This window comes from Gopherus flavomarginatus, chromosome 6 (assembly GCF_025201925.1).
Source record: "Gopherus flavomarginatus isolate rGopFla2 chromosome 6, rGopFla2.mat.asm, whole genome shotgun sequence".
NCBI lineage: Eukaryota > Metazoa > Chordata > Testudines > Testudinidae > Gopherus > Gopherus flavomarginatus.
In genome coordinates, this window is record NC_066622.1 from 82,112,845 (window position 1) to 82,125,168 (window position 12,324).

The window sequence follows — 12,324 nt, forward strand, 5'->3', positions numbered from 1 at the left end:
GGCACCTAGGCTTTCCTGCTTGGCACAGATTTATTCCAGCTCTAAAGAGCTACACTTACTAGAGTATAGTAGTTTTAAAGTAGGTTTTCATCATGCAATTTGTTCTTCAATCCTTTTTTGATCTGTGAAAACAGGATTTCATGCTTATACCTGTTGGGATAACTGCCCTCAGGTTTGACAGTTACTGTTTCAAGAACCCAGCCCTGAGAAGAAGGAAATGCACGTGCTACTAGGGATGGGCCAATGCTGTTGCTGAAAAGTCAAATCTGGTTTTAAAATTCAGAAACAAGGAATGCTGACAACCTGCAGAAACCAAGATTTTAATATATGATGACAGGCATAATTTATGGCAGTCATGTTATCACTGTATCATAATTATGTACAGTGAGGTGGAGAGGAGAGAATCTATTTTGTTTCTAATTTGTCTTCAAGACAGTGAGAAAGGCACTAAGCTGTATTATGCTTAGTGGTTTAAAGAGAGAATTCTTGCACTGGGTGGGGACTTAACTAGGGAATTATATCTTCTTAACTCTCACCAACCTGTCTCCCATCACAAATGCTAAATCCTGGGACTGCCTTGCTTAGAAAAATCTCTCTTCTGCTTGTTCTTATAAATGTTGAATTTAGCCTGGTTATTCACCACCAAGGAGGCTTCCTGATTATTTTCTATCCATTGCCTTCACCTGGGACAATTAGGGTACATTTTCAAAGGCAGTTGTAACAATTTCATGGCTTCATAGACTTCATAGTGCTCCTGTATATTCTGCACACCATGGTTACATGTACTTAATGGCTGTCATTGGGCATAGGATTCAGTTAACAAAATACAGCCACTTGACCTAAAGAAGCATCTACATTCGCTGTAGGGGTGTTAAGGCACATAGCTTCAGTAAGATGCAGCCCATAGAAGGAACGTTAATCAAACAAACTTAAGGTCAGATATTCTATCAAGCGAACAGTAATGGTGCACGTGCATAGTGAAAAGCCACTATATATTAGAAGGTGCACAGGATATACTACACCTCTACCTCGAAATAACGCTGTCCTTGGGAGCCAAAAAATCTTACTGCGTTATAGGTGAAACTGCATTAATATCGAACTTTCCTTGATCCACTGGAATTCGTGTTATATCGGGTCGTGTTATATCATGGTAGAGGTGTGTATGGTGCCCCACTATTGAACCATGATGTTGTGTTAAAAATATAATTTGGAGGAATACTACAGCAGACACATGCTTCTGGTTTTGTGTGTGTGTTTCTATAGTATGTAAAAAGTGGTAATCACGCACATCCCTGATGTATACTCCACCTAATTTGGGGCCTGACCCTCAAAGTGTTTTTATCCATAGATGTAGTAGCCTCATGAATAGTCTGAGTCTCACAATATGACAAACTTTTATATTTGAACATCCATATACTTTTGGGGAACTGCCCTGTATGATTGTCCCAAGCATTTGCTAAAATGATGTAAAATCTTGTGGTGGTGTTTTTTTTCCTAGTGATTCCATATGGTCTTAAAGAAAGCAGTATTGTGTAGCTATGTGAAAACTGGTATCTTCATATTTTTAAAGCCAGTTTAGTTTTGCTGCTACAATAATTCACAATCAGTAGAATAAAAAGAAAGTAAACTCACTTTCAACTTTCACACATTACTGCAGTGAAAATATCTTATTGACTGGCTTCTACTTTTCAGCTGTTGTGGGCAAAGGTAGAGGAGTAGAGTTAAGGTAGTTTGAGTGACTTTAGCTGTGTATTTCCACACATAGAATCCTAGTAATGTAGGGGTGGAAAGGACCTTGAGAAGTCATCAAGTCCAGTCCACTGTGCTGGGGCAGGACAATGTAAACCTAAGCCAACGCTGACAGGGTTTTGTCTTAATTTGTTTTTAAAAACCTCCAGTTATGATAAAAACCTCTACAGCCTCCCTTGGAAGCCTATTCCAGTGCTTAACTACCTTTACAGTTAGAAAGTTTTTCCTCAAAACCAATGATATTTCCACGTCTGACCTAAATCTCCCTTGCTGCAGATTAATCCCATTTCTTCTTGTTTTACCTTCAGTGGACATGAAGAACAATTGATCACCATCTTCTTTATAACAGCCCTTAACATATTTGAAGACTATCAGGCCCCCCCCCCCCCCAGGCTTCTGTTGTCAAGACTAAACGTGCCCAGTTTTTTCAACCTTTCCTCGTAGGTCAGGTTTTCCAAACCTTTTATTATTTTTGTTGTTCTCTTCTGGAATCCCTCCAATTTGTCCACATCCTGCCTAAAGTGTCGCACACAGAATGGGACATAGTACTTGAACTAAGGTCTCACTAGTGCTGATTGAAGTGGGACAGTTACCTCCCATGTCCTACATACAATACTCTTTTTAATACACCCCAGAACAATGTCAGCCTTTTTCATAGTTGCATCACATTGTTTATATAGAATTTGTGATCCACTATAATCCCCAGATCCTTGTCAGCACTTGGCCAATTATTTCCCATTTTTAGTTGTGCATTTGATTTTTTTCTTCCTAAATTTAGTACTTTGCACTTGTCTTTAATGAATTTCATCTTGTTGAATTCAGATCAATTCTCCAATTTGTCAAGGTTATTTTGAATTCTAATCCTGTCCTCCAGGGTGCTAGCAACCTTTTCCGGCTCAGTGCCATCTCCAGATTTTATAAGCATACTCTCCACTCCATTATCCAAGTCATTAATGATAATATTGAATAGTACCAGACCCAGGGCAAACCCCTGCAGGACCCCACTTGATACCCCCTCCCAGTTTAACATTGATAACTACTCTTCGACTATAGTCTTTCAACCAGTTGTGCACCCATCTTATAGTAATTTCATCTAGACCACATTTCCCTAGTTTGCTTATGAGAATTTCATATGGGACTCTGTCAAAAGGCTTACTAAAATCAAGATATGTCACAGTGACTGCTTCCCCCATTCCCTAGGCCAGTAACCCTACCAAAGAACATTGCAATGTCTTACGTAAGGTCAAACTTGTATTTCAGGCTCTGGCTGAGCCTCTTGGGTGTGGTTGTCTGCTGCTTCTGCCAGTTCACGCTCGCTGGCACCCTCTGGCGTTGGGGTTGAAGATGGGTTTGTAAGCGCTGGCGTCAGTGCTGGCAACGGTTCTGGTGCTGGCTGCTTTTCCAGTTCCTGGTCTGGGACTGGAGGCATTGTGGCTGTTTCAGTCGTTGGCAGGGGATCCTCTGTCTGGGTCTCTGGTAACACAAACAGGGCCCCTGTGGATGGGTCAGGAACAGGGATGGGTCTGGAAGCTTGCCTGGTTTGGCTGCGGGTAACCATTCCCACTCTCTTGGCCTGCTTCACCTGATTGGCCAAGTCTTCCCCCACTAGCATGGGGATGGAATAATTGTCATAAACTGCAAAAGTCCACATTCCTGACCAGCCTTTGTACTGGACAGGCAGTTCAGCTGTAGGCAAGTCTACAGCTTGTGACATGAAGGGGTAAATTGTCACTTGGGCCTTTGGGTTGATGAATTTGGGGTCGATGAAGGATTGGTGGATAGCTGACACTTGTGCCCTCGTGTCTCTCCACGCGATAACCTTCTTTCCGCCCACTCTCAAAATTTTCCTTCGCTTTGAGGGTATTTGAGAGGCATCTGGGCCTGGGGATCTTTGGTGTGAGGGTGGTGTAATGAACTGCACTCAGTTGGGGTTCTTGGGGCAGTGGGCCTTTATATGTCCCAGTTCATTACATTTAAAGCATCGCTCAGCTGACTGGTCACTGGGCCGAGGTGGGTTACTGGAGACTGGTGAGGTGGGAGAATAGGGCGTCTGTGGCTTTCTTTGGGTAGTAGGTGGGGTCTTGTGCTGCCCTCGGTTATAGGGTTTATTGTCGGTGTGCCCCCTGGGGTAGTCGCTCCCCTTGACAGTAGCTTTTTTCTTTTCTGCCACTTCCATCCATTTGGCTCCAATCTACCCCGCCTCGGTTATCGTTTTGGATTTCCCATCTCGGATGTGCCTCTCTATTTCCTCAGGAACACCATCTAAGAACAGCTCCATTTGTATCAGGAGGTGCAGCTCGTCCATATTGTTAACCTTTGTTCCTGATATTCAGGCCTCATAATTCTTTGCAATGTGGTAGGCATGTCGGGGGAATGACACATCTGGGTTCCATTTTAGGGTTCTGAACCGCCGACGGGCATGTTCAGGTGTTATCCCCATTCAGTATCTGGCCTTGGTTTGAAAAAGTTTATAATCGTTCATTTCAGCCGCCACCTCTGCTAAGGGTCCACTGAGCAGTGACCTCAGCTCTATCATGTACTGGTTTTCAGAGATGCTGTATCCATGGCAGGTCCTTTCAAAATTTTCTAAGAAGGCTTCAGTGTCATCACTTGCCTTGTAGGTGGGAAATTTTGGGGGATGTGGAACAACAACTGGTGAAGTGTTTTTAGGATTGGCTGTGTTCTGTTGCTTAGCCTGTTCTAATGCCAGGGCCTGCTGGTGGGCTTCCCTCAGGAGTTCCAACTCTCTCCTGTGGGCAGCCTCTCCTTCTCTTTCTCTCAGCTCCATCTCTTGTAGTTTTTTTCCCATGTCTCGCCTGTGGTCTGCATCTTTGATTTGGTTCTCTGCATCCAGTTTTGCCTTGGAAGTCATGTTTCCTGCTTTTTTGTGTTGGGGCGCCCTCTGGTGTTTTACTGCCTGAACTGCTGTTCCTCTGCTGCTTTCTCTGTTGCTAAGTAACAGAGTCTTTCTACTTTTTCCCCTAGCTACTCACGGTAAGGTAAAAAGGAATAAAACTTTTCATTTGCAAATATGTTCTGCTGGAGTCTGTTGCTGCTCACTTAAGCCTGCTTTGTTTAACAAAAGACCCTTGTTAAACCTTAATCCCTCTGCCTTCAGTGTACTCAGAAGGAAGAGAGAAAGAAAAAAAAAACCTGCAAACTTTCTTTTTAAACCCCCCCTTTTCTCTGCTTATAAGCAGCTAGCAGAGAAAAAAGAAAAATAATAATCTTACTGGCTTTTTGCTTTTAACTCACTGGCTTTTGGATTCTTATCCCAACGCATGTCATAATATAATTCCCAATTCTGAACCTTAGCATCCAAAATATGGGTACTAACATGAATTCCCCTAAGCTTAATTACCAGCTTAGATCTGATAAGCTGCCACCAATCAGGAATTCCAGTGCCTGATACACTCTGGTCCCCTAAAACTTTCCCTGGGGACCTCCAAGACCCAGACCCCCTGGATCTTACCACAAGGAAAGTAAACCCCTTTCCTCACTGTTGCCTTTCCTAGGATTTCCCTCCCTGGGTTACCCTGGAAGATTACCGTGATTCAAACTCCTTGAATCTTAAAACCGGGAGGAATGTCCCTTCCCTCCCCTTTTCTCCCTCACCCAGAGGCAAAACAGATTCAAGCTCCGTGAATCTAAAACAAAGGGATTCCCCCTTGTCCCCTCCCTCCCTGTTAAGTACAGACTCAATTCCCTTGAGCCTCAACAAGGGGGAAAAATCAGACATGTCTTAAAAGCAAAACTTTTAATAAGAAGAAAGAAAAAAGGTAAAAGTTTATCTCTGCAATTTAGATGGTAAAAAGTTACAGGGTCTGTCAGCTTATAGAAACTAGAAAGAAGCCTCCCCTGCAGCAAAATACAATTTAAAATACTTCCAGCAAACAACACATTTGCAAATACAGAAACAATCAAAAGACTATAACCGCCTTTCTTACTAAATTACTCACTATAAAAGACTGTAGCAGGGAGATTGGCAAGAAAACTAGTTGCCCGTCTAGCCCCTTCCAGGACCCAGAGAGAACAAAGCAAAACCCAAAAAACACAAACAAAGGCTTCCCTCCACCGAGATTTGAAAGTATCTTGTCTCCTGATTGGTCCCCTGGTCAGGTGTTTGGTTCCCGGTTTGTTAACCCTTTACAGGTAAAAGAGACATTAATCCTTAACTATCTGTTTATAACACACCAGCAACGAAAACAACCCCATCACCTACATCGCTTCCAGAGGGACCAAGCCCAAGTCCACAGTCTAAGGAAGAACTGGTGTCTCCAGCTTCAAGGGAACAGTTCCAGACTGAGCAGGAAGCAGATGACAGCCTTCAGAAAGTTTGGGCGGCGGCACGGAGCACCCCACCACCTCTCAGCTCTTCTAATCGATCCCGGTTTGTTGTAGAACAAGGACTTTTATACAAGGAGACTCTTTCTGGTGGACACCAGGAAGACTGGCATCCGAAAAAAAAATTGATGGTTCCAACTAAGTATTGGGAAAAGCTCTTAAGCTTAGCCCATGATCATCCTAGTGGCCATGCTGGGGTGAACAGAACCAAAGACCGGTTGGGGAAGTCCTTCCACTGGGAGGGGATGGGCAAGGACGTTGCCAAGTATGTCCGGTCTTGTGAGGTGTGCCAAAAAGTGGGAAAGCCCAAGACTAGGTCAAGGCCCCTCTCCAGCCACTCCCCATAATTGAGGTCCCATTTCAGCGAGTAGCTGTGGATATTCTGGGTCCTTTCCCAAAAAAGACACCCACAGGAAAGCAGTATGTACTGACTTTCGTGGACTTTGCTACCTGATGGCTGGAAGCAGTAGCTCTAGGCAACACCAGGGCTAAAGCTGTGTGCCTGGCCCTAACAAACATTTTTGCCACGGTAGGTTGGCCCTCCGACATCCTTACAGATTCAGGATCTAATTTCCTGGCAGGGACCATGAAAGAACTGTGGGAAACTCATGGGGTGAACCACTTGGTTGCCACCCCGTACCATCATCAAACCAATGGCCTGGTGGAAAGGTATAATGGAACTTTGGGGGCCATGATACGTAAATTTGTCAATGAACACTCCTAGTGTTGCAGCAGTTACTTTTTGCCTACAGGGCTGTACCACATCCCAGTTTAGGGTTTTCACCGTTTGAACTTGTGTATGGCCACGAGGTTAAGGGTCCATTACAGTTGGTGAAGCAGCAATGGGAGGGGTTTACGCCTCCTCCAGGAACTAACATTCTGGACTTTGTAAGCAACCTACAAAACACCCTCCGACACTCTTTAGCCCTTTCTAAAGAAAACCTAAAGGATGCTCAAAAAGAGCAAAAGGCCTGGTAGGACAGACATACCAGAGAGCGTTCCTTCAAGGTAGGAGACCAGATTATGGTCTTGAAGGCGCAACAGGCCCATAAGATGGAAGCATCATGGGAAGGGCCATTCATGGTCCAAGAGCGCCTGGGAGCTGTTAATTACCTCATAGCATTTCCCAATTCCTCCCTAAAGCCCAGAGTTTACCATGTTAATTCTCTCAAGCCCTTTTATTCCAGAGACTTACAGGTTTGTCAATTTACAGTCCAGGGAGGTGATGACGCTGAGTGGCCTGAAGGTGTCTACTATGAAGGAAAAACTGATGGTGGCGTGGAAGAGGTGAACCTCTCCACCACCCTGGAACGTCTGCAGCGGCAACAAATCAAGGAGCTGTGCACTAGCTTCGCCCCATTGTTCTCAGCCACCCCAGGATGGACTGAATGGGCATACCACTCCATTGACACAGGTAATGCTCACCCAATTAGAACCCCACCCTACCGAATGTCTCCTCACGCCCAAGCTGCGATAGAACGGGAGATCCAAAACATGCTACAGATGGGTATAATACGCTCATCTACCAGTGCATGGGCATCTCCAGTGGTTCTGGTACCCAAACCAAATGGGGAAATACGCTTTTGTGTGGACTACCGTAAGCTAAATGCGGTAACTTGTCCAGACAACTATCCAATGCCACGCACCGATGAGCTATTGGAAAAGTTGGGACGTGCCCAGTTCATATCTACAATAGACTTAACCAAGGGGTACTGGCAAGTACCGCTAGACAAACTTGCCAAGAAAAGGTCAGCATTCATCACCCATGCGGGGGTGTATGAATTTAATGTGCTTCCTTTCAGGCTGCGAAATGCACCCGCCACCTTCCAAAGGCTGGTAGATGGTCTACTAGCAGGATTGGGAGAATATGCAGTTGCCTACCTCGATGATGTGTCCATTTTTTCTGACTCCTGGCCCGAACACCTAGAACACCTAGAAAAAGTCTTTGAGCGGATCAGGCAGGCAGGACTAACTGTTAAGGCCAAAAAGTGTCAAATAGGCCAAAACAGAGTGACTTACCTGGGACACCAGGTGGGTCAAGGAACCATAAACCCCCTACAGGCCAAGGTGGATGCTATCCAAAAGTGGCCTGTCCCAAAGTCCAAGAAACTGGTCCAATCCTTCTTAGGCTTGGCCGATTTATATCACACTACAGCCAAATCGCTGCCCCACTGACCGACCTGACCAAAAAGACCCAGCCAAATGCAGTTAAGTGGACCGATGAGTGTCAAAAGGCCTTTACTCAACTTAAGGTGGCGCTCATGTCTGACCCTGTGCTAAGGGCCCCGGACTTTGACAAACGATTCCTAGTAACCACAGATGCATCTAAGCGTGGTATAGGAGCAGTTCTCATGCAGGAAGGACCGGATCACAACTTCCATCCTGTCGTGTTTCTCAGCAAGAAACTGTCTGAGAGGGAAAGTCACTGGTCAGTCAGTGAAAAGGAATGCTACGCCATTATGTATGCCCTGGAAAAGCTACGCCCATACATTTGGGGACAGCGGTTCCAGCTACAAACCGACCATGCTGCGCTAAAGTGGCTTCATACTGCCAAGGGGAACAACAAGAAACTGCTTCGATGGAGTTTAGCTCTCCAAGATTTTGATTTTGAAATTCAACACATTTCAGGAACTTCTAACAAAGTAGCTGATGCACTCTCTCGTTAAAGTTTCCCAGAATCCACTGGTTGAAATTTCTCCTTGATATGTACAAAGTCTTGTAGTTTACATACTTAGTAGTATATGTAAAGGTGCATGCGTTGTATTAATCTGTTTATTCTAGAGTTCTAGGAAGAAATCACTGCCAGTGAGGCTCCCCACTGTCTGCGATTTGGGGGGCGTGTCATAAACAGATAATTAAGGGTTAATGTCTCTTTTACCTGTAAAGGGTTAACAAACCGGGAACCAAACACCTGACCAGGGGACCAATCAGGAGACAAGATACTTTCAAATCTCGGTGGAGGGAAGCCTTTATTTGTGTTTTTTGGGTTTTGCTTTGTTTTCTCTGGGTCCTGGAAGGGACTAGATGGGCAGCCAGTTTTCTTGCCAATCTCCCTGCTACAGTCTTTTATAGTGAGTAATTTAGTAAGAAAGGCAGTTATAATCTTTTGATTGTTTCTGTATTTGCAAATGTGTTGTTTGCTGGAAGTATTTTAAATTGTATTTTGCTGCAGGGGAGGCTTCTTTCTAGTTTCTATAAGCTGACAGACCCTGTAACTTTTTACCATCTAAATTGCAGAGATAAACTTTTACCTTTTTTCTTCCTTTTTATTAAAAGTTTTGCTTTTAAGACATGTCTGATTTTTCCGCCTTGTTGAGGCTCAAGGGAATTGAGTCTGTACTTAACAGGGAGGGAGGGGACAAGGGGGAATCCCTTTGTTTTAGATTCACGGAGCTTGAATCTGTTTTGCCTCTGGGTGAGGGAGAAAAGGGGAGGGAAGGGACATTCCTCCCTGTTTTAAGATTCAAGGAATCAGAATCACGGCAATCTTCCAGGGTAACCCAGGGAGGGAAATCCTAGGAAAGGCAACGGTGAGGAAAGGGGTTTACTTTCCTTGTGGTAAGATCCAGGGGGTCTGGGTCTTGGGGGTCCCCAGGGAAAGTTTTAGGGGACCAGAGTGTATCAGGCACTGGAATTCCTGATTGGTGGCAGCTTATCAGATCTAAGCTGGTAATTAAGCTTAGGGGAATTCATGTTAGTACCCATATTTTGGATGCTAAGGTTCAGAATTGGGAATTTATTATGACACCATCTTATAGTAATTTCATCTAGACCACATTTCCCTAGTTTGCTTATGAGAATTTCATATGGGACTGTGTCAAAAGGCTTACTAAAATCAAGATATGTCACAGTTACTGCTTCCCCCATTCCCTAGGCCAGTAACCCTGCCAAAGAAAATTGCAATGTCTTACGTAAGGTCAAACTTGAATTTCCAAGCTTTCTAATATTTGTATTTTTATGAGAAAAGTACAGTGTTCTCAAATGTTTTTCTTCCATAATTTATTGACAGGCATTCTTCCAACTTTACTCCAGGTTAACTTAGTTTTTCACCTTGGAGTTTCTGTGGCTTTTGAATATGTCTGGTGAGAGTGCTCATGCTACTTTGGTGTCAATTACAGTCCATTACATTTCTAAAAGGTGTATATATTGGTTATTGCTTTAATTAAAAGCAAAACAATGTGAGTAACAGCACTGTAGCATCATGTTTAAAATACGAAAGCTTTATTATAAAAAGTCTACTCCAGATATCATAGGGCATACATTGCCTAGCAGCAAAGACGTGAGCCTTAGGAGGGCCAAAACCATGACATTGCTGCCATCATGGCAAAATCCCCAAAACAATTGCACTGCAGATTCGTGGCTTGCCAAAGTGCAGTTCAGTAAAGTTCTACTGCAGTACTTTCCAATTTTTAGTAGTAATATAATGTCCTGTAGAATATTTAATAGTCATGTTCATATGCTTTTAGGTATTTATTGTGATGCTAAGGCCTAGTTTGGAGAAATGTTTCACAATGACATTCTGTAGTGGAATCCCATCAATGCCTCCTGAACCCTAAAACTGTGGACTTTTCTAGCCTTGCAGCAGAAACTCACCAGTAACTTGGTGCCAGCCTCTGGCTTGTTGACAACATACAGGGAACAGGCTGGGGGAAAGATTCTCAGAAAATGGAGCTCTGTATCAGCAATGAGAGCAGTTGATGGTACTTGAAGTTGCAAGCATCTAGGTGGAAAAGTGCAGCGGGGGAGAGGAGGGATAGCTCAGCGTTGGTTTTGGCCTTGAGTATTAGCCTGCTAAACACATGGTTGTGAGTTTAATCCTTGAGGGGGCCACTTAGGGATCTTGGGACAAAATCAGTACTTGGTCTTGTTAGTGAAGGCAGGGAGCTAGACACAATGACCTTTCAGGGTCCCTTCCAGTTCTATGAGATAGGTATGTATCCAAATATTTTTGCAGGAGGGATAGCTTAGTGGTTTGAGCAGTAGCCTGCTAAACCCCATATTGTGAGCTCAATCCTTGAGGGGGCCATTTAGGGAACTGGGGTAAAAAACTGCCTGGGGATTGGTCCCCCTTTGAGCAAGGGGCTGGATTAGATCAGTGCTTCTCAAAGCTGGTCTGCTGCTTGTTCAGGGAAAGCCGCTGGGGGTCCAGGCTGTTTTTTTAACCTGCCGCGTCCACAGGTTCGGCCGATCATAGCTCCCGTTTGCTGTCCCAGGCCAACAGGGCTGTGGGAAGCAGCGCAAGCTGAGAGATGTGCTGGCTGCCCTTCCCGCAGCCCCCATTGGCCTGGAGCGGCAAACCGCAGCCAGTGGGAGCCGCAATCAGCCAAAGATGTGGACGTGGCAGTTAAACAAACTGGCCCAGACCGCCAGGGCCTTTCCCTGAACAAGTGGCTGCCTGACTTTGAGAAGCACTGGACTAGATGACCTCCTGAGGTCCCCACCAACCCTGATATTCTATTAGCATTGATAGATGACCAGAGCCCTGCGCCGATACAAAATTCGTATCCCTACACGTGCTCCATGGATATCTGCAGATTTGCAGGGCTCTATAGATGACTTCCAGACAGGAACAGGAATGCATAGATGTCAAGAAAAACTCACAAGGGAGAGGGTTTGTGGGAAGGCACTGGGGGACTAAAAGCTCTCTCATTGTTTTGTGGCACTAGTGAACACACTACAGATAGCTTGAGTTAGCAGCTGACAGGGGAAACTTACTCAAGGTCTGGCCTCTATTCCCAGTCACGCCACCCAACCTGTATAGTTACAATAACTTCACATGACCAATGCATTTGTGTGTGGACAGTGGTCAAGTTCATGAGAACACTCAAACTGTACATCATATTAACTCACTAGTGAGGATAAGTAGAGCCCTGCAAATCTGCAGATATCTGCTGGTTTGGAGCTCGGATGCAGATACAAATTTTGTATCCACACAGGGCTCTAAGGATAAGCACTTGGACTGGTTATGGGTGATGCCTAATAACCACAAGCAATTGGTAGTCTCTGTTCCTGGGGGACTTCAATGTTTATTAAACATTGTGACACATTACTGGCTGATTAATGCCAGGAAGTATATTCTACTGAATAATTGAATCTACTTGTATGTAAGCATTTCAGAAGCAACTATCATTGTATTAACTAGTGAATACTGGAATACAGTGTCTTTGGCTTTAAACCAGTGATTTCACTCTTTCCACTTTTAATAAACTGAAATTCACCAGTGAAAACTCT